Here is a 27211-nt window from a genome sequence, read left to right as displayed (position 1 = left end):
TGGGATCTCCTGCATTCACTCAGAGAGCTGTTTTTAAAGCCCAGACTGAAAGGAAAGTAAGTCAGTGGGAAAACAAACTCAAAGAAAACACAGACTCAGGTGTGGGGGGCGTGTTTGTTCTCCCCAGCCAGCCATGACCCCCAGAATGGGGCTGGAGGCTAGGAATCCTTTAAAACACGCCCCCAACTCCTTGGAGGCCTGGGAGAAGGACTTTGCTGCAGTGGGGCCCTCAAGTCTTCACTGGCCCTGGGTAAGCACCGCTTCTCAAAGTGTGGTCCAAGGACCCATGCCAGCTCATAAGCTGCTTGCTACTAGTCCTTGAGGAGATAAGGCAGAAACTGAAAGTAAGACTTTGGAAACTTTGATGGTAATTTCACATGGCTCTGATTATTTCGTTTATTTATTTGTTTTGTTTATTTGATTTCTGGCTGTGCTGGGTCTTCGTTGTTGTGTGTGGGCTTTCTCTAGTTGCAGTGAGGGGGACTACTCTGTAGCTTTGGGGCACAGGCTTCTCATTGCAGTGGCTCCCTTGTTGCAGAGCACAGGCTCTAGGATGTGTGGACGCAGTAGCTATGGCACACAGGCTTAGTTGTGGGATCTTCCCAGACCAGGGATAGAATCCTTGTCCACTGCACTGGCAGGTGGATTCTTTACCACTGAACCGCCGGGAAAGTCCCTGGTTGTTTTTTAAACAACTCATTTTTATTGTAGTTGACAAAAACATCAATCTGAGATGGACAACAGTGGGAAGAATTCAGAGATCTTTTGAGAAGCAAGATTGTGGATTCTCCCACCAGCTTGGACTGCCCAGGTTAGCCAGTTGAAAGGTCATCCAATTGACAAGGCCAGTCTTAAGGCATTTGAGGCTTATGAGGTCCCATGATTCTTGCATGTGATTTTGCCTTCCTGGCTTCAAAGCTCAAACTGGTGTTCCACAGCAATGACCAAACACCCAAACTCAAAGAAGTGTGATACATTGAGACTCTGCCTTCCTAAAACTGGTGCCTTGACCTAAAACCTTAAAAAAGAAAAAGTCATGATTCACACTATATACATGCTCAATCACGTCTGACTCTTTGCCACCCCACAGACTAGCCCGCCAAGGCTCCTCTGTCCATGGGATTCTCCAGACAAGAATACTGGAGTGGGTTGCCATTTCCTCCTCCAGGGGACCTTCCTGACTCGGGCGTCCGTCCTGCCTCTCCTGTGTCTCCTGCATTACAGGCAGATTCTTTACCACTGAGCCACCAGGAAGATCCACATTAGGATAGCAGTTTTCCAGTAAGCAGAATACTTAGACTTTTGTCAACTCACTTCTTCCTCATAACCTGGTTAGGTAGAGTTGTAGGTTGAATTGTATCCCCTGAAAATACGTTAGGTCCTAAACCTGTGTATCTGAATGTGACCTCATTTGGGAAATAGAGTCTTTGCAGATATAATCACATTAAGATGAGGTCATATTGGATTAGGATATACCCTCAATCTACTGACTGGTGTCTTTATAAGGAAAGAAAGATTCAGAGACACAGGGAAGAAGGCCATTTGAAGACAGAGGCAGAGAGTGGAATTATGTTGCTGCAAGTCATAGAATGCCAAAGATTGGCAGCAAGGATAGTCAGAAATTAGAAGGAGGGAAAATTCTTCCTGGCCATTTGAAGACAGAGGCAGAGAGTGGAATTATGTTGCTGCAAGTCATAGAATGCCAAAGTTTGGCAGCAAGGATAGTCAGAAATTAGAAGGAGGGAAAATTCTTCCCTCGAATCCTCCGAGGATTAGCAGTTTATGGTAACTTTATGACAGTCCCAGGAAACTAATACAAATAGAAATCTCCATCCCATTTCCAGATGAAGATCTGGAGACTCATTGATAATAAGATCTGTCCATGTTCAAAGCAACCAGCAAGTAGCAAGATCTGGATTTGAACAAAAACAAGCCACTGAGTGGGCTTCCCAGGTGGCACTAGTGGTAAAGAACCTGCCTACAAATGCAGGAGACCTAAGAAATGCGGGTTTGATCCCTGGGTTGGGAAGATCTCCTGAAGGAGGAAATAGCAACCCATGCCAGTATTCTTGCCTGGAGAATCCCATGGACAGAGGAGCCTGGCGGGCTACAGTCCATGGGGTCACAGAGTCAAACACAATGGAAATGAGTTAACACACACAGGCACACATCCAATACACCAGATTGCTTCTCTTGGTTGGCTGAAGGAATTAGGAGAAAAAGAATTATCTGACATTTGGAGAAAGTTAAATAAGTGACTTTACAATAATGCAATGACATATGATGAAGCTATTGGAATTTTATTTTGAATAACTATTCATTCTGAACAATGAGTGAAAAATCAGATGCACTGTTGTATTTATATTGTACAATATGTGTCTTTAGTACGCATGCAGCATGCTTAGAAGAACAAGCTAGAAGGAGAACAAAACGAAAAAATAGCAGTTGTTAATTGTGTCTGTGTATTTTTGGTAGTTTTCGTTTGTTCCTTTAGACTTTCCTGTCTTGTCCCCCTTTGTGGTAACACACATGTGTCACAGATGCCGCAGAGCGACACGTCCCAACCCTGCTCTGCGCTCTCCATGTATCTTCCTAATCATCACAAAAGGGCAGCAAACTAGATATTATTACCCAAATCCTACAGAGGAGAGAAGGCACCCAGATGGTCTAAGGGCCCTAGCTAAAGTCTCATAGCTGGGGAGAGGCAGAGCTTGTCTGACTCCAGACCCTGTGAACTTCTACCGTACTTTGTGGCCGCTTCCACTGTCATGATCAGAAAAAGAGGAGGACTGTGGAAAGGGGGATAATGAGCAGAGGTGAGACAGGAAGAAACTATCCAAAAGGGAGAGGATGTATGGATATGTATGGCTGATTCGTTCTGCTGTAGAGTAGGAACTAACTCAACAGTGTAAAGCAACTAAATTCCAATAAAAATTAATAGAAATTTTTTTTAATAAAAGAAAAAGAAGAAATTATCATCATGGCCCCTTCAGGCAGGGCTTGCTCATCCTTGGTCATTTGCATTATATTGCATTGTATGAATAGAGGCATTATCCTTTGGGCATTAACCCTGCAGAAGCTTCTCGAAGACTGGCACATGGTTGCCACCTTTCTGAAGCCCCGCAGCACCGGCTGTAGAATGTTATTCATCACAGGGGGTGCCTGGCTCTCCTCCCACCCTTCTCTCCTTTCTGAAGCTCCCTGTCCCCCTCCCCCGCAGAGTTTTGGGAACACCAGATAAAGCAGTTACTGAGTGTTTCTGGGACAAATACCCGGGAGTGTGTAGCCTCGGTGGCCAGATGTTATATTTCTTCAATCCCCAAACCGGAAGGCTAGGTAGAGCATGAGCAAAATTTTGCCACTGTTCTCTTTTGCATGTAGCCCTGAACTTTTCCAATTTGACTAATTCAAACATTAGCTATAAAGAAAAAAAAAACAAGTTGCTTTAAAATTTTATATATTTATTTCTGACTGTACTGGGTCTTCGTTGCTGTGCAGGCTTTTCTGTAACTGCAGCAAGCAGGGGCTGCTCCCTAATTGCGGTACTTGGGCTTCTCATTGGGGTGGCTTCTCTTCCTGTCGAGTATGGGCCCTAGGGTGTGCGGGCTTCAGGAGTTGTGGCTTCCAGGCTCTAGAGCACAGGCTCAATAGCTGTGGCACACGGGCTTAGTTACTCTGAGGCATGTGGAATCTTCCTGGACCAGGGATCAAACCTGTGCATTGGCAGGCAGATTCGGTACCACTTAGCCACCAGCGAAGCTCCTGAGGTTTTCATGCACCACGGTTGGGATGCCGCGTCAGTATCCTTCTCTCACATAACCGAGGCCAGGTTCCTCTCTCATTCATGCTTCCCTGCGAGAGGACTGGACCCTCATTGTGAGCAAAGGACTTTGGTCCCGCATTTTTCTAGACAGATTCTCCTGCTCTGTGCCTGCCTGCAGCCTCCCCTGTATGCCATTCTGGTACCCTAATGCCCCCTCCCTGCTAAGAGCCCTTGGCACCTGAACCACGCTCTCTCAAAGTTTAGCTGTCTTGTGGCCCACTCCCTCAGAGCCCTGATAAATAACTCTAAAAATATGAAGGAATTAACAGCTGACAGTAACAGTTTATGCTGCCCAGGGGAATTTCTAACAATAGTGATAATAATAATAAGCCCTAGAATGCTTTGCACATTGTGGGTAATCAGCAAAAAGTGATTGAACTAATATTCAATTAGTTGAATTGAATTTTATGTGGAATTTCTAATTTAATCCTCAGAACAATTCAATGACATAGGTACTTTCATTATTCCCATTTTATAGATGAGTAAGCTGAAGTTTAAAGAGATATAGGTGACGTCACTGTTTTATTTGGAGATTCCTTAGCGGGGGGAAATCATTTTAAAAAGATTTTGTTTTAGGGAAAAAAGTCATTTTAAAAATATTTTGTTTTATATTGGAGTATAGTTGATGAACAATGTGTTAGTTTCAAGTATCTAGGAAAGGGGTTGAGTTATATATAGACATGTTTCTATTCTCTCTCAAATGAAAAAGAATCATTTTAGAAACATTTTATTTTTATTTTTAAAATATTTATTTATTTATTTGGCTGTGCTGGGTCTTAGCTTCGGCAGGCAGGATCTATTTCCCTGACCAGGGATGGAACCTGGGCTCCTTGCATTGGGAACGTGGAGTCTTAGCCTCTAGACAACAAGGGAAGTTCCATAGATACATTTTATTATATATGAACTAGGTATGATTTTTAAGGAGCTCTTTAAGAGGAAAAATGTTTTATTCATCTAAATCTAGTGCACTAGAAATATAGGGAAGGGATGTGAACTTCAGCTGGCCATTAAGCCAATTCATTATTTTCTGTCTTTGCTTCCTTCCACTTATCGCACCATCATCTAGAACAGAGGGTGAACTTGGTCTCCTTGGGGTATGGTAATATACTCTTCATCACAACAGGTCATCCTAGGTCCCGTAGTCCAGGATTTGGACATAGCCACTGCACATCCAGCCTCCTGTGGTTTAAGATGCTCTTCCTGAGGTTGTCTGTCTCCTTCAAGAGGAGAAATCATTCATGGTAGAAATGCAGACTTGCGCATTGCTGCTAAGAACAAGAGTTTTCTATAGAGGCATGGGTTTTCATTAGCACATGAAACCCATACCATTTATAGGACAATCTGTTCTGCCCGCAGTCAGTGTTCTTCACCTGAAGCTCCACCACATGGTTTTCAGGGAATCCTTACATTGCCTCATACCCATCCATTTAGTATGAACATACTTTGAGTGCCTGCTTTTTTTGGGAAGCAAAGCATTTTCAGACTGGCAACAGACATTCCCAACCCCCCCGCACAGTAAGAATCACAGTCTGTATGTAAGACCAGCCTTGCAGGCCTTTCACACTGTTTCACACCCTCCCTTTCCAATGGCTGGTCTCTGGGAAGCCCTGCCCGCTTGACAACATGCCCATCCAGCTGGACCAGGAGCCCTCCCTCAGAAGAGGGAGCCCCATGGCTGTGAGCGCTGACACAGACAGGCCGGATTAATGGAGGACTATTGGACTAGCCTGATGGACTAACGTGGGCCATCTTCTTTGGAGCCAGAATATCAAGCTGACGCTCCAAATGGTGATGAAACCTTGTGTTTGTTCAGGGTGTGTTTTTGGCTCGATCACCCTTGCAGACTTCCATGTTATAGCATAGGGTATTGTCTGCCTAAGCAAAATAGGGTATGTGAGTTGGTTCCTGGCATCGACCATGGAAGATTAGCTTGCTTTCACCAACCCAGACTCAGTCCCCATGGCTATCGAGAAAGACCACACAACTCCCAGAGTGTCTATAAGTAGATACCAAACCGCATGTGTTATTATTCTTGATCTTAGACCATATTATTATTAACTTTGCTTTGGTTGAAAGTGGCCCCATCAAATAGTTAAAAGAGAGTTTCACAGCCTTTAAGTGACTAGGGTACGTCACTTTTAAAGATGTTTTTCCAGAAGAAAATGTTAAATCCCAAATACATTTTCGGCTGAGTAGTTTGTTTTAATGGTCCAGAGTCAAAAACTGTAACTTAATTCCTTGTAAAACTTAAATCAATTTCTTGAGGGTTCCGCTACACAGTTCCCTCTGTTAAGCCCGAGATTTCTACTAGTCCCTAACTCTTAGTGTTAGCATATTCCTTTAGAATGCCAGTGTTTTCTCCATTTTAAAAAGTTCTATTGTCAGTATCTGACTTCTGTGGACATACAGTAGCTTACTTGTGGCCTCAGTTGTGGTATTGTGGTTATAGTTTCCCCTTTTCTCTCATTCCCTTTTTCCTTAGTATCATTGAGGAAACATGTGGCCAAATATGATCTCCATCTAAAGTTTTCTACATCTCTGCATTTTGCTTTCTGAAGGCGACGAGGGTGGATGGGAGTGTTATTCAGAATTCTGCATCTATAGATCGAACTTCCTATTAAGTGTGACTGGTGCCTTCCATGTCTCATTTAACCATGGGGTTGAGTGGTAAGTTGGCATCTGCTCCATGCCGGCAGCCCCAGCTTAATACCGCCAGAGACAAGAACGCCGGGCCCCACTCAAAGGCGGTAACGCAGCTGGAGAGCTCCTATGAAAGATCCAAGTGGTTTTCAAGTTTGCCTCCTAATGTGCTCGGTAGTCTGATGTTTTGGACATAAATAGCCGAAACTTCTTCCAGTTACACGTGCTTTGGATATCAGATTAATATGGGGCAGGAAACATTTGCAAAAAGGAATCCACCGAAAAGAAAAGGCCAATATGCCAGCATCAAAGGCTTAGAGTTTTGTTTTACAAAATGGAAAAGAATATTACCCCATACCGAGCACATGTTGCTGAAATAATCAATGTCCAATCAACAATGTGCCCAATTCTGTCAGTTGATGTCTATCATTCTTTATGAGGGGGTAAACTAATCTGGGACTGTTTTCAAATTCAGAGAGATTTAGGGGTTCTGAGACTGAGTCCCAGGACAAAGTCTTTATCTAAAGTGTTGGTGTGTGGACAGGCTTTTCTGCTTCTTAAAGGCTATCATTATTTACTTAGGGCTCAGAAACCTTTGTATTTGAAGTTCACCTTTTTTTATGAAGCTGGTCTCTCTTGTGGGATGCTTTTATGTCACTTATTTTCCTATAAGTTTCCCTTCATTTTTTAGTAAATTTCTTTCTTTTCCTTTTAAAATAAAGATGCAGTGCTATAGAAGGATAAGGAAAAAGGATTTATTTGGTCCACAAATGCAATTCAGTGTCACAAGCCAGTGTTTTGAGCATCTTTCACATGCCTGACCTATCTGGGCTCAGGAAGAACTCTTAGGAAATGGCTTCTTGGTGGGTAAGGGTGCCCAGAGGACTCCTCCCCATGATGGCCATGCTGATTCTCTTGTCCACCCAGGGACAAGGTGCCAGGAAGTACCAGCCTGGGAAGTCCCCAGTGATCGCAGTGCAGTGTAGCAACCTCACAGTCTGAGCAGCTCACTCCTGGGGCCGAAAGACTGAACTTGGAGTCAACCAGACTTTCTGAGAGGAAGCAGCAGTGTCTTCAGGAGCAGGGCAACCCCTTCTGTTTCATGTTTTATTTATTTAAGGAAGACAGATTATCCTACAGCATCACCATTTTGCCACCCAAGGCCTTGAAGGTCTCCATTGGGGCTCCCCAGGTGGTGCTATTGGTAAAGAACTTGCCTGCCAAAGCAGGAAACATAAGAGACACAAGTTCAATCCCTGGATTGGGAAGATCCCCTGGAAGAGGGCATGGTGACCCACATGCCAAGATTCTTGCCTGGAGAATCCCATGGATAGAGGAGCCTGGTGGGCTACAGTCCATAGGGTCACAAAGAGTCAGGCACAGCTGAGTAACTAAGCACACACACAAGTTTGGAAATTTAAAGTCATTTCAATTATAACTAAAGAGAACCATGCCCCAGAAAATCTGCTTGGGAGCGTTATGGAAATTTTCCCAGCTCACCATGGAGAGCACAGATGCCAGATTGCTGGGCGCCAGACATATGTCTCTCAATTGCTATTGTTTCCTGCAGACGACAGTCAAGAAATATTCAATAGAGAATTGGAAGGAGATTTTCCTCTTAAATCCACATAGAGCTTTAACGCACTTAGGATGCGCATGTGCTTGGATTCATCATTGCAACCCTAGCTATGGAGTCTGGAATTTTGCTTGGCGGACAGCATCTGCCAGTGGGCAGCAATGGCTTCAGTCCTACGCTGCAAACTGAGCAGAGGAAGGCTCAGAGGCTTTTGGTTGGGTTGTGCAGGCCACTCGCGGTGAGTGTTACACGTTGAACCCTCAGCCAGTCTGCTGACCGGGACTGAAGCCTCCACCACCCCGGAGCAGGCTGAGGGGTTAGCTGAGCCTCTGAGAGCCTAGTTCACTTCATCTTGTCCTCTGCAGTCTGTTAGGAAGCTAACAACTGCTCTTCACTGAAGGCTTCTTTTATGAATATATATACATATAAGTGAAAGTGTTAGGCGCTCAGTCATGTCCAACTCTTTCTGACCCTATGGACTGTAGCCCACCAGTCTCCTCTGTCCATTGGATTCTCCAGGCAAGAATCTGGAGTGGGTTGCCATTCCTTTCCTTACATATATATATATATATATATATATATTCTTTATATATATATAAGCTGTGTGGCATGGCCAATACACCTATTTACATGTGTATATATATGCACATATGTTGGAGAAGGAAATGGCAACCCACTCCAGTGTTCTTGCCAGGAAAATCCCATGGACCGAGGAGCCAGATGGGCTATAGTCCATGGGGTTGCAAAGAGTTGATATATGTTTTGGTCATCTGATGCAAACAGCTGACTCATTGGTAAAGTCCCTAATGCCAGGAAAGACTGAGGGCAGAGGAAGAAGGCGTTAGAGGATGAGATGGCTGGATGGCTTCACTGATACAATGGACATGAACTTGGGCAAGCTCAGGAGATGGTGAGAGACAGAGAGGCCTGGCGAGCTGCAGTCCATGGGGTCGCAGAGTCAGACATGACTGGACGACTGAACAACAACAATACGTGTATACGTGTGTGCGTGTGTGCTGAGTTTCTTCAGTCGTGTCCGACTCTGTGACCTTCTAGACTGTAGTCCACCAGGCTCCTCTGTCCGTGGGATTCTTCAGGCAAGAATACCAGAGTGGGTTGCTATGCCCTTCTCCAGGGGATCTTCCTAACCCAGGGGTTGAACACAGGTGTCTTATGTCTCCTGCATTGGCAGGCGGGTTCTTTAACCAGCACCACTTGGAAAGTCCATATGTATATATTTATATAGGCCATGCCACGCAGCTTATGGGATCTTTGTCCCCTGGCTAGGGATTGAACCCGGGCCCTCGGCAGTGAAAACGCTGAGTCCTAACCACTGGGCCATTAGAGAACTCACAAGGCTTCTTCTGTTAGCAAGGTTTTCTTCTCCTTTCCTGAGATGAGAAAGTAGTATAGGCACAGGTCACAGTCAATGGCTTTGAGCCAATAGACTTGGGCTTGAAATCAGCTCTGATTCATAGCAGCTGTTTAACCCTGGACAAGTCTCTTAACCTCTCTGAGCTTCAGTTTCCTCATCTGAAAGAAGAGGATGGTACCTCACCAAGCTGTTTGGAAGATTAATGGAGACAATACACTCTCGCACAAATGTAGTTTCCAGGGCACTTTTCAAACCAACTCATCTGATTCCTCACTTTCAGTCTCTCCCAGGGCAAGGTTTTCAGCAAGTGCTCACGCTAGCCCAGTCTTTGAGTTTCAAAGGCAAGACCAGCACAATGGTTCCAAAGTCTATTTGTCATAGTGCTGAGTTCCGGTATTCGCTGGCATGCTCCATGGTGGTGTGTGGCCTGAGTCCTCCGTGGGATTCAGCTTTTCCTGTCATAGTAGAACTGCCCATTTAGTGCCTACTGCTCTGAGCGGCTTGTTTTTAAGGCAGTGTCTCTGGTCGGGAATTAAGGAGGGATTGTTTTCCTTCTGAATGATTTTGAAAATCACCTTTGAAATCAATCGAGTTGTTTTCTTATGCAGCTGTTGAGGGCACATGAAGTTGACCGACCACATCCTGCAACACATTCCCACTTGTTCTTCTCGTTTATTTGTAATATAAACCAAGAGAAAGTACAAACACACCCCATCTCAGATGCAAATTGAAGCCAGGCTATGTTTCCACATATCTGTATAATGGAGTAAGTAACCTAGTAGAAAAAAGAATGGTGCTAATACTTAGGCACATTTTACTACTAGTTGCTAATGCCAAATTAACAGTTTTTAAGAAGAGTTAAGAAATTGGTACAGAAAAGTACTTTGATTAGAGCCCTTATTTCTTCAATGTGCTAGAATTAGGACTTTATATATACCAGGCTTCACTAGTCAGAATCAGGGAAACGTGTGTGTGTGTGTTAGTCCTTCAGTCGTGTCCGACTCTTTGCAACCCCATAGACTGTAGCCCACCAGGCTCCTCTGTCCATGGAATTCTCCAGGCAAGAATACTTGAGTGGGTTGCCATTCCCTTCTCCAGAGGATCTTACCAACCCAGGGATCGAACCCGGGTCTCCCTCTTTGCAGGCAGATTCTTTATCGTCTGAACCACCAGGAAAGTCCAGAGAAACAGAATTCTATACATTTGTGGAGCGTTTCAAAACATAAAAATTTTCTTCATTTAGTGAAATTTAATCTTTTGTGCTTCTCCCACCCCTTTCCATTTATGTGTAGTGTGCTTTACATAAGCTCAGAATTTTTCCTCAATAGTTCTAGCCCTCAAGAGACCCCAGAATTTCTACTTGAAATGTGAGCAGCAAATTTTACTTAGGGAACAACCACCACCACGAAAATGTACAACAGGAAGATAATCCATGTTCGTGCCTGAAGATGTAGAATATTGTAAACATGTCATTTTTCTCAAATTAGCATATAATTTCTTTTCTTTCTTGGGGCTTCTGGGATCTTAGTTCCCCAGCCAGGGGTGGAACCCATGCCCCCCGCATTGGAAGGGAGGAATCTTAATCCCTGGTCTGTCAGGGAGGTCCCTTAGCACAAAATTGGAAGAAAAAAATTTAAAGTGATTCTCAAGCTTATCTAGAAAAATAAACATGTGAGTTAGTGATTTTTTTTTTGAAGAAATGAGAGGAAATTTGCCCTACAAGATTCTGAAATGTTAGAAAGTTCCTGGGTTTAGTGTGATGATGCAAAGGCACAAGGTCAGACAGACAAGTCAATGGAACAGAAACAGATGCTGGTGTAAAAAGTGCTGTGGTGTAATTTAGAGACCATTACATAGAAAGGGTAAATAAAGGTGTCATATAGTTGGCTAAATTTTCAGAGAAAAAAATGGAATCTCATGTTATATTGTGGGGCTTAATAAATTCCAGATGGTTCTAAAGAGTAGTTTTGTTTTTTTTTTTTTTAATGGAAACAATAGAAATAGAAGAAAACTAGGTGGCTATTTTTGTGATGATGGAGTATTGTGATGGGTTTACTAAGTATAAAAGCAACAAAACACATACATACATGCAAAGAGAATAAAGAATATATGCATTTAATTAAAAGTTTAAAGTGAATATGTCCAACACACTTAGAAAAATTGTTTTTTGCAGCAATGATAAGATTTCATATTGTTAACATCTTATCATTAATATTAATAAAGAATTTTTTATAAATCCATAAGGAAAACATCAATAGAAAAAATGGAAAAAATACAGTGGCCAATAAAAATTTTAAGAAATAAGCCCACCGTTATTAATGAGCTAGGAAATGCATGTTAAAAAGGACACCTTGTTTTCTATGAAAACATCTGTTACAGGGACAAACACTGGCAGAATGAGAGAGTCTCTAATGGTGAGGATTTTGCAGAGGAATAGCATTTTAGGAGACTGCTAGAGGTTAGGACAAATTACTACAAGCTGGGGTAAAAATAATTTAATAATAAATATTCAGAGTAATTTAATAATACATATTAAAAATCTTCAGAATGTCATAGCTGGAGGAATGATCGAAATAGCCTGTATCTTGATTGTGGCAGTGGTTTCACATGTATCTATAGCTATCAAAACTTAGAACTGAGTATTTTCAATGTGTGAGTATGTTAGACACTCAGTCATGTCTGACTCTGCAACCCCATGGACTATAGCCTGCCAGGTTCCTCTGTTCATGGGGATTCTCCAGGCAGGAATACTGGAGTAGGTAGACATTCTTTTTTCCAGGGGATCTTTCTGACCCAGGGATTGAACCCAGATCTCCTGCATTGCAGGCAGATTTTTTAACCGTCTGAGTCAACATGCTCTCAAATACATTTAATGACATAGGTCATTTCCCAAAGTATGATTGGACATGAAGTTCGAGAGAAAAAGATGCCAACAGTGTTTAAAATATGGCACCAACTTTATTCAAAAAACTATATTGACTCGGGAGTACAATTAAATTGGAATATCTCAAAGATTTCAAGGTCATTATTCATATCTCTGGGTGATAGGAATCCTAGTGACTTTTTCCTTTATTTTCCAACTAATACATAGTGAGCATGTAAGTAGAATTTTAATTTTTGGAGAAGGATTGTTAACTTTAGGAAAATAATTGAATGGTCACATACAATTTATATGTGAAAGAGGGAAGTAGAAACAATGCCCACTAGATCACTATGCGTTGTTAGTATTGAGCAGACCTTTCATCCCTTCTCTCTTCCATATTCTTGTCTGCACATGCAGCCACATGGACCAGGGAGGGACAAATAAGGAGCATCATTTCCTGGGAGGCCGCAAAGATACCTGCAGATGGAATCCAAGGTCCACCTTTTTGTCACTTCACCAGCCTCACTCCTAAAGATGTCCAATCTATCATCAGCAACCGTCCCTTGGAATTCTTTGAATTGCCAACCAAATTCTAGCCAATGAACCCACCTTTGAATACACACACACACTGACACACGCAGCTCTTTCTGAGTTCTGAAGAGGTGTAAGGGTTTCTAACCCTGAAATAGTAAAATTCTATAACTCTGCACTTAACTTTTCAAATAGCCTCGAGATTTTTGCCTTGTTGTATGAACTACAGTGTAAACACCAAAAAGGGCAGGAATTAGCTTCTTAGGGCTGAATCCTTGACCTTTTGGGGCAGTCATATAGATATTGAAGTGAAAAGTCGCTCAGTCATGTCTGACTCTTTGCAATTCCATGGACTGTAGCCCAGCAGGCTCCTCCATCCATGGAATTTTCTATTCAAGAGTACTGGAGTGGGTTGCATTTCCTTCTCTAGGGGATCTTCCCGACCCGGTGATCAAACCTGGGTCTCCCGAATTTCGGGCAGACCCTTTACCATCTGAGCCACCAGGGAATCCCAAACAGATATTAAGATATAATAGATATCCCATATAGATATTAAGATGGTTTAGTTACAGGAGGTTAGCTCATAGGTCTTTTCTATTGCAACATGACCATCCTTAGTCTGAAAACAAATTGACTTTACTCTGCAGTAGCTGACTCACTTTCTGCCCCGCAAGTCATCATCGCATGAAGTTTAAACGTCAGTATCAGGGTTAGCCAAACCAGATGTGAAATGTGCAGTTATTTTCATGTCAGGGAGTGAAGTTTAAATATGCATCCTTCATTTGTTTTTAATTGAGTGATTACAGATGGCACCTAATACAGTCTTCATGCTATGATATCTTGAGGTCATTGATTTATGAGTTTTGCTAGGTGTAGACACTCCAAATTCTGGTCAACCCCCTTGGCATTCCATAGCACGATTCTAAAGGAATGTTAAAATGACATTTGCCTGTTTACTTTTTCTCTTGACTGATGAGGATCCTTTCTGAGAGGTAAACACTAGTGCTATTCAGGAGAGACATTTAGACTTTGTTGATAGTTTTCAATCAAGTAGATTTTCAAAACTGCTTCAAAATGAAGTGGCAGAAATTAAAAGCCATGGACTTTTCCTTGGATGCATATTAGCCATAATCATCATGTAAATTGATTCTGAGTTTTTATAAAAGTAATGATCAATTGTACAAAAAAAAAAAAACCAAGAAACTTGAGGGACTTCCCGGTGGTCCAGTGGTTAAGACTCTGCACTTTCACAGCAGGGGGTGAGGGTTCAATTCCTGATTGGGGAACTAAGATCCTGCATACCTCACGGTGTGGCCAAAATAAAATAAACCATAATCCCACCATTTAAAAAAAATAAATGTCAAGAGTCAGGAGATGCAGGGAAATGGAATGTGAAGGTGAACTGTTGTGCCTCTTCTCCCATTTGATTTGCACTACTGACTGTTCTTTGCCACTGTTTAGAGTGTCTGTAAAGGCCTATAGGTCAAGGCACCAGAGTCAGGGCATCTCCTGAGCAGGCGGTTCAGCCAAGCTAGGATGGTGGCTGGGACAGAAGGCACAAGCAGCTCAAACGCTGGACACATTGGGTGGCTGCAGTCTGGAGACAGATCGGGAAGGCAGCCCAAGAAAAGATGACGACAGTGTTGGGGGTGAGTGGTAAAAGTGAAGGCCACAGCCCAGCAAAACCCAGAAGACTCAGGGTGGGGTGTGGACGCCGTAAGCTGAGACTGAGCCTCCGGAAAACTTGTTTAGTCGTCAGTGAAATCTCAGCTTCACATGGAGCTACAGGCTGTACACAGCCATGTTCATGGGGGAACACCTGTGTTCAAAAGTAGAGAACTGCAAAACTGCCCTCAGCAGTCCTTGGTCAGCCCTGTGAAATACAGCTGGTCAGAAAAGACCTAGGGAGTGAGGCAGCCCATTTGTACTTCTTGGGGGCCTCCACCAGGTAGTGGTTATTATTTTCTGGGGGAACTTCCCTTGGTGGTCCAGTGGTTAAGACACTGTTCTTCCACTGCAAGGGGTGCAGGTTTGAACCCTGGTTGAAGAACTAAGATCCCACATGCCACGTGGTGCATGTGGTCCAAAAAAAAAGGGAAAGCCAGCACAGAAAAGGAAAAGGCTTGGGAGATCTGATTTTCCTAACACTAATTCATGGATATTATTGGGTCTGTGGGGGCTTCCCTGGTGGCTCAGATAAGTAAAGAAACTGCCTGCAATGTGGGAGACCCGGGTTCGATCCCTGGTCTGGGAAAATACCCTGGAGAAGGCAATGGCTACCCATTCTAGTGTTCTTGTCTGGGAAATCCTATGGACAGAGGAGCCTGGTGGCTAGAGTCCATGGAGTTGCAAAGAGCTAGACACGACTGAGTGACTGACACTATGGGTCTTTTGACCAACCATCTCAAATTGATTCTCTTTGTGTTATATTGTTTAGTTAAATAGCATGCTATGCTATAAGAAAGCAAGTCTGAATTGGTTTTGATCAAATTACATAGCTCAGGGACTAGGCAGAAGGTTGAATGCACAGCTCCAAATCTCAGCAGGGCCATGTTCTGTCCATTCTAACTTGAGCATTTTATTGTATTTCCCTAAACTGCCCACTAGTATAATAATGGGGAGAGTTTCTTACAAAATATTCCATTTGTTTCTTCTCTGAAAGCATTTCAGATGCTGTAGTCTTGAAATTTTTTTTTTTTAAGTTTGTTATTTGTCCAGCCCAGGCGAAATGCAGCAGAAGAGAAAATGGATAGGAAATAGTCCTACCCAAAGGGAACTCTGGAGAGAGAGAAAGACATGAAACATCCAAAATAAATTTTTGATATTTGAAGCATTATATAATCAATTCTAGATTGTGTGATGCTAATTAAGCAAAAGGCATAGAGAAATTTATGAAACTAGTTAATATGTAGGCAAGAAAAGTCTATCTATAACTGTACATGAATACTCTATGGCAGGAGTCCCCAAGCCCTGGTATCTAATGCCTGATAGTCTGAGGTGGAGCTGATATAATAATAATAGAAATATAAAGTGCACAATAAATGTAGTGCACTTGAATCACCCCAAAACCATCCCTCCCCTCAACTCCCAGTCGGTGAGAAAATTGTCTTCCACAAAACTGGTCCTTGGCGCAAAAAAGCCTGCTCTATGAGATACAAATCTTTACTTTCACTGAACCACTGGTTCTTAAAATTTTGAAGGAGCAGGGCTTCTTAAAGTCTTGATGTCCCTAATTGCAGGAAGTATAGTTTACCCACTAAGTTTCAATTAAATTTAAGCTTAAATTATTTTGTTTCAGTTGCGAAGATAAGCAGTTTTCTGTTTTAGTAGCAGAATACTGCTCCTCCAAGAGAATAAATTTTGAGAAAGATGATAACAATAATACTGAATATCAGTAATTGCAGTTGTTACAGTTAACACTTATTTGGAAACTTATTGTGTCCTACGCACACTTTTTAAGCCCTTTAGATATATCATTTCATTTAATCCTAATAACATCTCTATGAGATAGATACTATTATTATCTCCATTTTACAGGTCACTGAGCCAGTCATCAGCAGAACCAGTTTTCAGATTCAGGCCTGGGTTTTCAACACCCTCTGCTCTTGGCCATTCTACTGTCTTTCCATATAATGAGCAAAACTGAAAACATGACGCTCTGGGGGAGATAAGTTAGTTAATAAAAGTTATGATTCTGGGAATTTTTTTTTTTCTGTTAAATTCTTAGAATCCAGTGTTCCTGGAAAGCTTGGAAATTCTGTTGAGATGATGTTCATTTATATGCTAGATATGTTACTTTGTTCTGTTTTTTTCTGGGAGAAATACATTATTAGTTGAAATAAGCTGACTGTTTTAATAAAATGCTTGCAAAGCCTCAGTCTGGTGAACAGTAAAGTCATTTGTATCAGTCATGCAGCAATTTTGCTTTTCAGAAGGATTTTAATGAATCGGGGAATGGAATTTAAGAAAGCAAACAATCCAAGGAAAATCGCTTATTTTTCTAAAATAGCAAAGCAAAAATTGGAATCGTTTCCAGTCTAGTTGCTGCAAATGTCTGCTGGAGTCTTAAAAATTCTTAGAGTACATGATTTATCATATAGAGCAGAAAGGTGATTAATGAGCACTTCTTTAAGATCTTTTTTATGATCCTATCATCATTATTCTAGTTGTTTAGATAGGCAAATATTTCATGATGTATTCACTGTTAAAATTATAGCAGGTTGACCTTTAGTAACATTTATTTTTAAAGGTATTTATCAAAATATACAATCTACAGAAATAAATATGATTACTAAGTAGTGAAATCAATTTTTTTAAAGTATAGTTGATTTACAATGTTGTGTTAGTTTCTGGTATACAGCAAAGTGATTTAGTTACATTTATTTATATTTATTATATATCTTTTTCAGATTCTTTTTCATTATAGGTTGTCACAAGATATTAAATATATCAGTAGTTCCCTGTGTTATACAGTAGAACTTTGTTGTTTTATTTTATATATAATAGTTTGTATCTACTAATCTCAAACTCCTAATTTATACCGCCCCCCCCCCCCCCCCCCAGCCCTTCTTCTTTGGTCAGGTAAGTTTGTTTTGTTTCTGTTTTGTAAGTAAGTTCATTTGTATCATATTTTAGATTCCACATAAAAGTGGTAACATATGATACTTGTCTTTTTCTTTCTGACTTACTTCACTTAGTATAATAATCTCTAGGTCCATCCATATTGCTACAAATGGCATTATTTCATTCTTCTTATGCCTGAGTAGTATTCCATTTTATATATACACCACGTTTTCTTTATCCATCCATCTGTCATATGTCAATGGAAACTTAGGTTGCTTTCATGTCATGGCTATTATAAATAGTGCTGCTATGAGCACTGGAATGCATGTATCTTTTCTAATTAGAGTTTTCTCTGGATATATGTCCAGGGGTGGGATTGTTGGATCATATGGTAACTTTAGTTTTCTAAGGAACATCTGTCCTGTTTTCCATAGTGGCTGCACCAATCTACATTCCCACCAACAGTGTACGAGGGTTCCTTTTTCTCCACGCCCTCTCCAGCATTTATTGTTTATGGACTTTGTTTGTTTGTTTGTTTATGGACTTTTTAATGATGACCATTCTGACCAGGGTGAAGTGCTGATACCTCATTGTGGTTTTGAATTGCATTTCTCCAATAACTAACACCATTAATATTTCTTCATCTGCCTGTTGGCCATCTGTCTTCTTTGGAGAAATGTCTATTTCGGTCTTCTCCCCATTTTTTGATTGGGTTATTGATTTTCTTAATATTGAGCTGTTCGCATATTTTTAAAAATTAAACCCTTGTCTGTTGCATCATTTGCAAATATTTTCTCCCAGTCCGTAAGTTGTCTTTTCATTTTGTTTATGGTTTCCTTTGCCGTGCAAAAGTTTATAAGTTTGATTGGGTCTTATTTGTTTATTTCTGCTTCTATTTCTTTTGCTTTGGGATTCTAACCTAAGAAAACATCACTATGATTTATGTCAGAGAATGTTTGCCTATGCTCTCTTCTAGGAGTTTTATGGTATCTGTCTTATGTTTAAGTCTCTGAGCTAATTTAGAATTTATTTTTGTGTATAGTGAGAGGGTGTGTTCTAACTTCATTGATTTACATGCAGCTCTCCAGCTTTCCCAACACTACTTGCTGAAGAGACTGCCTTTTCTGCATTGTATAGTCTTGCCTACTTTGTTGAAGGTTACTTGACCAATAGTGTGTAGGTTCATTTCTGGGCTCACTATTCTGTTCTGTTGATCCATATGTCTGTTTCTGTGCCAATACCACGCTGTTTTGAAGACTGGGAGGGTTATGCCTTCAGCTTTGTTCTTTTTCCTAAGCCAATTTAATAATAATTTGATTTTGTTAGCCTGTTAAAAAATTATTGGCAGTCAAATATTTTTACAAAGCTCTTTGTTACGTAGGAAGATCACTGGCGTGATATGATTAAAGGCTATGAATGTCAATAAGCTTGAAAACATTCCATGCTAATGTTCAGGGTCATATTTCATTCATTTAAAATTGGGGAATTTTTCACTATTTGTTGTGTTCATTTTTATGTCTAAAGACCTATCCTGTATGTGGAGTAGGGATTTCCATGACAGTTATGAAAATGACCTTATTCACTGTCTGCTGCCATAAGGCACAATCTTGAGTGTCAACTGTTTTCAATTATTTGACAGTGTATGTCAGTGTATTTATCATACATTAGGAAAAATCAGTCATTCATATATCTATCTAACCAGGGGATGAGCTAACGGTGTTGTTACTGTTCAGTCGTTCAGTCATGCCCGACTCTTTGCAACCCCATAAACTGCCTCACACCAGGCTTCCCCGTCCTTCACTATCTCCTAGAGTTTGCTTGAACTCATGTCCATTGAGTCAGTGATGCCATCAATGGTGTTATATGGAGCTAGAAACTGATTCCCTCATAAACATTCTAAGTAGATATAAAGAATTATGTGCTCAGTTGCAACCATTAACATCTCAAAGAATCAGATCTGAATACCTCAGGGAATGCCCAGAGGTCATGAGGGTCTAAAAGCCTTCAGTGATCCTCAGGGTACTGTCCTTTCAGCCCAAAACTGCTAGAATTGGAGCTTATGTCTGAGTCAGTTTTGGACCGTCAGGCATGGTGACCAGAATCACAGGCGTGAGGATCATTGAGCCGAGCCTGGCCATGATCACTGCTGGGGGCTAGAGAGAGAGGATGGTGGATCATATGCCACTAACTATCACTCCTGCCAAAGCACCAGCAAAACTTGGGGGCAGGAGTGACTCCCTGCCCAAATGCCACCCCATTCCATCACGCCCAGTGGCTCTCCACCTCCTCTTGCTTTGGACTTGGTGGGATAAAAAAAGAAGGGGAGAAACAGAAGTTCTTATGGTCCAGAGGGTTCTGTAGCACTCAGAAAAGAAGAGTGAGATTAAATCTACCTGAAGAAGAGCCAAAGCTCTTTCCCTCAACTTCATTTCCAGCAAACCAAGCCTTCATTTCTTCAGTTCAGTTTAGTTCAGTCGCTCAGTGGTGTCCGACTCTTCGCGACTCCATGGACTGCAGCACGCCAGGCTTCCCTGTTCATCACCAACACCCAGAACTTGCTCAAATTCATGTCCAACAAGTCAGTGATACCATCCAACTATCTCATCCTCTGTTGTCCCCTTCTCTTCCTGCCTTCAATCTTTCCCAGCATCAGGGTTTTTTTCAAGGAGTCAGTTCTTCTCATCAGGTGGCCAAAGTATTGGAGTTTCAGCTTCAGCATCAGTCCTTCCAATGAACATCCAGGTCTGATCTCCTTTAGGATGGACAGATTGGCTCTCCTTGCAGTCCGAGGGACTCAGATTGGCTCTCCTTGCAGTCCGAGGGACTCTCAAGAGTCTTCTACAACACCACAGTTCAGAAGCATCAGTTCTTCGGCTTTTCTTCTTCATTTCTTATCTCAAGTAAAACCCAAAAACTGATGATTGAGTTAAGTAGTATTATTAAATTAGAATCTTTTTTTGGTAGAAATGGTACAGTTTTCATGGAGTACATGCTAATTCTTGTTAGTATGTTCTATGACTTTGATCTTCAACCCCATCATCTCCATGAGCTCATAGCTAAAGGAGATTATAGACATACTAGCACTGTCTTTACAGTCTCTTGCAATTCCAGATACTACTGGGGCCAGAAGCAGCCCCAATGCTTAATGGAAAAGCTAATGAATCCATACAGGTCTTATTTTTAAAACCTGCTATTTAGGGTGAATTTTAGTAGATTTATCTAGTAATGTAAAAGGAAGTAAGGCAGTAAAGACAAGGGAAATGTGAATCAGAACCATGGAACTCACAAAGACTTGAAATACTCAGCCTTTTGCTAAGGTACAGAAACTTTGCTTCTTTATAACACTTGATGGGTCAGAAAGTACAGTGATTTTCCTCTTCTCCAAAGAGAAAGGTGAGGGAAAGCGGGACATTTTAAAACTGAACCGGGGACTCCTAGTTTCTCTTCATGAGAACCCTCAGCCTCCACAGAAACTCACAAGACATCTTAATGAAGAAATTCGGGACCTTAGACTCTGAGCTGTGAGGGCTGCAAGCAGTGCAGCCAGGAGGTTACCTCAGCTCGGACCAAGTAAATAAATCATTTGGTAAAAGCTATTAAAGGGAAAGGTTACTGGAAAGTCATAAATGAGCCAGCCTGCCTATGGCTGGTTTTGCTAGAATGTAGAAACCATTTGAAATTTTTTAAATGTTTCTCTGGGTATGATTTAAGAAGAGGACCATGACATAACTAACCAGTTTCTATTATTATATCAAAATGAGGTTAAAAAAAATATGGTATGGATTCAATGCTAATTCATTTATTCAATTTTATGCCGTTAGGTTGTTGTTTTTAGAACATCATGAAACTTCATTTCATGCCCCAATAAAACTAAAATGTAATGGGTTACAGCTTTTCTGTTTGTTGATTTTTCTCCTTCAAACATCTTTGATTTTCCATCCTTTGAATAGATATTTTTTCCATGTCTTGCATGTCATTCAAATTATTTTTTTTTCCTGTCTCCCACTCCACCTGTCTCTAAGAAAGTTTCTAAAGTAAACCAGGACTGACAGAATTTAATGATACCTATGAACACTTTTTGGAAACATTAGCATCCCTTTCTTGGCTGCTTCTAATGCACCAGCATGGTCTCTCCATCATTGCGTGCATGTCTGCTCTATCGTGTCCGACTCTTTGCCACCCCATGGACTGTAGCCCGCCAGGTTCCTCTGCCCATGGAATTTTCCAGGCAAGAATACTGGAGTGGGTTGTCATTTCCTCCTCCAGGGGATCTTCCCAACCAAGGGATCGAACCTGCATCTCTTACATCTCCTGCATTGGCAGGCGGGTTCTTTACCGGCTGAGTTACTGGGATTCTTTTTAGTTCTCCCCTTGCCTCCTGTCCTACCAAAGAGGAAATCTGGAGCTCAACAACAGAGTTTCAGGCTTGTGTCAATCAAACCGGCAGCTTGTCCTCTTTCTCCCTTCCGCTGAACATCACAGATTTCGGCAGCTTCTCACAGCCATTAGCCAGGGAAGTTCAGCAGAACGCATCCCCACTGACCATCTTCGTTTATAAGCCTCTAACTACCGCCTGTTATTGTTCCTCCTCTTCTCCTTCATATGTCAGAAGAATGAAAGAACTTAATTTTTCTCATCAGAAGACATTTACATTTCTATTTTACCTCAATAGATATACTTCTCCTCCACTATCTGTTTCTAATAGCAGCTTCTGCCCAAAAGCAATTAATCATTTAACTATCTTCTCTTGGAAACTTGCAGCTACTGTAGCCCACCATCTTTCAAGTCAACTCATTGGAAGAGAAGCTGATGCTGGGAAAGATTGAAGGCAAAAGGAGAAGGGAGTGGCAGAGGATGAGATGGTTAGACAGCATCACCAACGCAATGGGCATAAATTTGAGCAAACTCTGGGAGATGGTGGAGGACAGAGGAGTCTGGCGTGCTGCAGCCCATGAGGTCACAAAGAGTTAGACATGACTTAGCAACTGAGAAACACCAGTCATCTTTTATAGGCAAGTTCTAGTTACACAGACAAGTTTCTATCACAATCAAACCTTTCAAAAAGACACTGTGAGAAATGTATTGTTTTCTTCTTACAGATGCATTGCATTTGTAAATTTTAACCTCTGTAATATTCTTACAGTATTTAAATATTCACAGAAAATATTTACCACTATTCTTCAAAGTAATAGCCATGGTACCCAGGCATTTTCCCTGAAGGTGGTCTTATAGCTACTGGTATTAGCTTGTCAATTTCAGACCTTCCTTAAGTAAACAAATGGATCTCCTCCATACAAATGGACAGTGGCAATTTCATCTGCAAAGCAATTTGGGCCTTTTAGATATTCATACTGTCTTACCGAGCATGCAGTCAAAAATCTGATCTCAAGAGGAGGAGATAAATCTGTTAATTCACATCCTCCTAAGACCTGGTACTACCAGTGTGCTATCAGTTACCCAGATAAAGTAATTTTAAAGTAACATTGTAAATTCTCTCAGTGGAATTAACGGCATCCTTGGAACTTCACTTCAGGCTTTCCTGACTTGGATATGGTTATTTTGAGTAGCACCTCTTATTAACCTAACTTTTTAGTGCCTGAGCAAGAGGTTAAATATCTTGCTTATCGACATGCTTGTCTTCCATGTAACAGCTACTTCATTCAAAGCCCTTCAAGGGTTTATCAAAATCTCACCATGTTTAACATTCCAGAGAGAACATCCGAGTTGCTTGTTCTTGGGACTCACCTTAAGTTCACTCATCAAGACTGATCACTGTGGTAACTATAAGGCTAAAACAACAACAATGAGAATGAATTAGACCGTATTGTGCTGAGAAAAATTTATCTAGGATGAATGATAAAGCAAAAGCTAGATTCTGAATATCTAGTTTCTAGAATTCAATAATGAGGAACTGCTCATCAGACAGTAAAATTTACTAAGAATTTCTGTGCACTAAACCATAGCGCTCCCATATTAAGTGCTATGCTTAAGGACATTCTATTGTCACAGATACTAGGTACAAGATCTTCAAAAAGTCCTATCATTTTACGTCTTTAGTTAAGTTAGGTTATAGTTGGGTTGACACTGTGTAAAGTTAAAGAAAACGTCTTAAAATTTAGGAAAACGACATCACACAAATTTCAGGGTCTTTGACAAAAGAAAGTAAACTGTGTCCTAGAGCTGTCAGAATTGAAGACCATATCAGCTATCAGAAGAATATTCACTGCTCAATATCTAAAGCTACCATTTGTTTTAGGAGACATGCAAAAAGGCACGTGATCACTTATGAACATGGATGCTTATGTCATATTATTCAGTCACAGAAACTGTAAAACAACTCAGTTATGTAACAATAGCAAGCTAGCACGTGACCTATAGGGCATCCATAAAATGGAACACATAAAAACACATTACAGGGAATTCCCTGGATGTCAGTAGTTAGGACTCAGCGCTTTCACTGCTGAAGGCTCAAGTTCAATCCCTGGTTGGGGAACTAAGATCCTTCAAAGCCATGCAATGCAACCAAAATATATACATATGTATGTATATATTGCAAAATATGACTTGGAATAATTAATACTGTAGGTGAATGCTTGTCATCAGTTAAGTTTTAAAAGACTGTAAAACTAAATAAACAGTATAGCAGAGATCTATTTTACAACTCATATACATAAATAAGAAAAAGACTAGAAGGATATATATTACTACAATAAATGTGATGATATAAAATCATTTATCTACTTAATCTTTTTCCAAAATCTATATATTTGCATATGTGTGTATGTATATATATGTTAGTATGTATACATATGGCTTATATATACTAGGTACATCATAACCAGAAAAATGAATTTTTAAGCTGGAAAAGACTTTTCCAAAAATTGATCTTTAAAGCTAAAGGCTTATAAACTGCACAAGGACTTTATTTTGATCCTATACATAAGCAGATAGGTAGCTTAATCTACATGAAACTCTAGAGAAGAAAATAACAGAGAAATAGAAAAATGACACAAAAAAGTATCCTGTGGGTGTGTCACCATCTGTGGTAGAGCAGAGTAACTGTGGATGTCAGCAGTTGTCTTTAACACCATCAGAACTAGACTTAGATGAAGCAGTGTGTTTGCAGGGGAGGGCCTCTTCCCTGGCAAATGAGAGGAGTGTGGAGTGTGTGTGTGTGTGTATAGAAGACAAGTAGCCTAAGCCTGCTAACAATATACAGACTGTGAGTAAGAGAAAGAAGAAGAATCTTGCATATAAAGTAAAAGCAGAATTTATGAGGTTGTCAGATGTCAAGACATTGGGATAGAAGTACTGGGTCAGAGTTTCTCTTGATCCTTTTTGTTCAGATAAATCCATTTGATTAAGTTGCTCTCATCAGTCATCGATAAGGGTTTCCACAATATGAGTCCAAATAAAGTCGGAAAGGTAACAAAAATGCATTTCTCAATAAAAACTCTATTTCTAACATTTCCTTAATATTGCCACAGAAAGTCTTCCAATAATTTGTATTTCAGAAATGGGTATTTTCAAACAGAAATGTTCAGTTCAATTGTTGCTGTGAAAATAAATCCTTCTGTTATTGCCATTCTCACGCTCAAGCCAATATTTTAACGGCAAAATGCTGTGTTGGGGAAAGCATGCGTGTCTAATTGGGTGGGATATCCTTTCAAAGAAATATAGCAGCTTTTTTATGATCTGGGTCACGAGGCCAAAGTTGGGGAGAAAAGAAACAGGAACAAATGCCCTCCACCCAGTGAACAAGGGCAGCAGGAGAGGCTGGGAAACTGGGCCAGCTGACCCTGTGGGCACCGGGGAGCCCCTCGCCCCCTTTACTCGGAGCTCATGAGGGTGTGAACAGGAGAGCAGGGATGTCTCTTCCAACCCTGACACCTTTCATTCTAAGCTTTGGGATCTGAGTTGGGTGGGACAGCCAACCACATCAGAATCGGCTGGGATGCTAATTGGAAATAATTGCATTGTCCAGCCAGGTGTTCACTTGGTCGGACAGAAGGACTCAATGGTAACCCTCAGCGCCCACCCCTCAGTGGGGCCCCAAGTCTCATCTCTCTTCTGATGCCCCCTCTGACGGAGCCCTTCCGGGCCTGCAGCAAAGCAAGGATTCTCAGATCTCTTGGCAAGTTGTTGGGTGAATTATACACTCGTTTCTCTGTTTATTGTTTACTTTTCCTCCTCTTGCTGAGAGCCTGTGGTTTCAGCTTTTAGCGGTTCTTATTTCCTGGACTCATTTTTTGTGCTTAGTAGATACTTAATGCAGAGGCGACGAATGAGCAAACAGAGGCCAGGCAAGAAAATCCCCCACCATCCACCCCCAGCAACTGAGGGTAAGCGTTGCAGAATTGGCTTCCCCAGACCAAGAACCTGGGAGCCCCTCCAGTGGACAGCCCTCACCTCAAGAGTCCATGGGGTTAGGACATCCCCTGAACAATGTCTCTAGAAACGCATGCTTCCTTATAGGGCTGCCTGCCTGCTGTCCTCTCAATGGGCCCTCAAGCCCATTGCTTGACCCACAAGCCAATTGCTTTTGCTTCCAAAATTCAAAGCAATCTGGAGACATTATAACAAGTCTTGGTACTTCCATGCTGGTCCAGTGGTTAAGACTGCAAGCTCCCAATGCAGGGGTCTTGGGTTCCATCCCTAGCTGGGAAACTAAGATCCCACATGCTACAAGCTGTGACCAGGAAAAAAAAAAAAAGAGAATCTTTTTTCTCATCCATCAAGGGAGCCCAGCACTTTCAGCCATTAAAAAGAAAAAGAAGTAAATCATGTAACTTTCACTTGGCTACATAGAATCAAGGTGTTCTTGAAATTCAAAGTGAGCTCAATTTATTTTTTAATTATTGGTATTCCCAGATCTGAAAAGAAGATTGCAAAAAAAAAAAAAAAAATCCCTCTGTTGATTTTACCAACCCCAGGCTCCTAGTCAGCCATGAAGCGCTTTTTGTTCTTTTCTGCCCTAATTGCCTTACCTCCGAGAAGCTGGTCTTAACATGCCATCCATCATCCCAGTGGCAAATCAAACGTGGCCGTTTCAGCCAACACACTGCTGCGAGCCACAGCGACACACACTCATTTCCGGCAGGCAGCTGCAGGGGAGCCGCCTGTGTTTGAACTGTGTGGCCTCCCTGTGTAATTCAGGAAATGAGTTTACTCTATCTGTGGCGAGCATCATGTTCACCCAGTTTTGGGAGCAGCCGGCAGGGCGTGGGGCTTGGCAGCACTCCCTCATGCTGGTTAATGCCCCAGGCCCACTCCACCTGGCCTTGACTTTCGTCACACCTGCCACCCAAAAAAGTACACCTCTTCCCTTGGGTGCTGGGAATGTTTGGATGTACTCTAACCTGAGATGTGTAAACCCCAATTCACTTTTTAAAAGAGCAGGGTTTCTTGGTGGATCACCTCTCAGCTCCCCTGAAGCTAAAGAATTGATGCCTGTCTTTCAATGATGCTTTTTTCCCCCCAGTGGTAAAATGTGGCCCCACGTCTGGTTGTTATTCAGTTTGTGTTCATTGCTTTTGCCCATCATCTCTGCTGGATCAGACTCAGACAAACTCAGATTGTTGGGGCGAGGGGGCTTTAGTAGGTGTGCATTTACTTCGATCAAGGGAGAGATGCCAAAACCAGCCCAGGATCAGAAAAGATGGCAAGCCCGTGGTGAGGTTTTGTTATTTTGCATATGGTGAACCATCTTGGAGGTCATAAAGCGAGGCCTCTGTCCTCTGGTGCAGCAGCTGGGTTTACACAAGTATTTCCAGATTGTTTATTTTGGCCCAGAGCCAGGGCGACATCGTTTTTCCATTATGCTCGTTTGACAGATGAAGA

The 27211-nt window shown here is 41.5% G+C and overlaps 1 protein-coding gene and 1 long non-coding RNA gene across 4 annotated transcripts in view; one reads left to right on the top strand and one right to left on the bottom strand.

Moving 5' to 3' along the window:
* Nucleotides 1-27211, top strand: part of UST (uronyl 2-sulfotransferase) — a 304142-nt gene that overhangs the window by 267559 nt on the left and 9372 nt on the right. The gene's annotated exons all lie outside the window — the stretch shown is intronic.
* Nucleotides 361-26425, bottom strand: LOC139033029 (uncharacterized). 2 transcript variants are annotated; one of them, XR_011485651.1, is made up of 3 exons: nt 26359-26425; nt 23117-23160; nt 361-1018 (listed from the first exon to the last, which is right to left on the bottom strand). It is a non-coding gene; the product is annotated as an uncharacterized lncRNA (long non-coding RNA). The 2 variants fall into 2 exon arrangements; XR_011485650.1 differs by lacking the exon at nt 361-1018 and adding an exon at nt 13997-15586.

This window comes from Odocoileus virginianus, chromosome 34, assembly GCF_023699985.2.
Source record: "Odocoileus virginianus isolate 20LAN1187 ecotype Illinois chromosome 34, Ovbor_1.2, whole genome shotgun sequence".
Classification (NCBI taxonomy): Eukaryota; Metazoa; Chordata; class Mammalia; order Artiodactyla; family Cervidae; genus Odocoileus; species Odocoileus virginianus.
The sequence above is the reverse complement of the archived record's forward strand: the minus strand, read 5'-3'. Positions and strand labels throughout refer to the sequence as shown.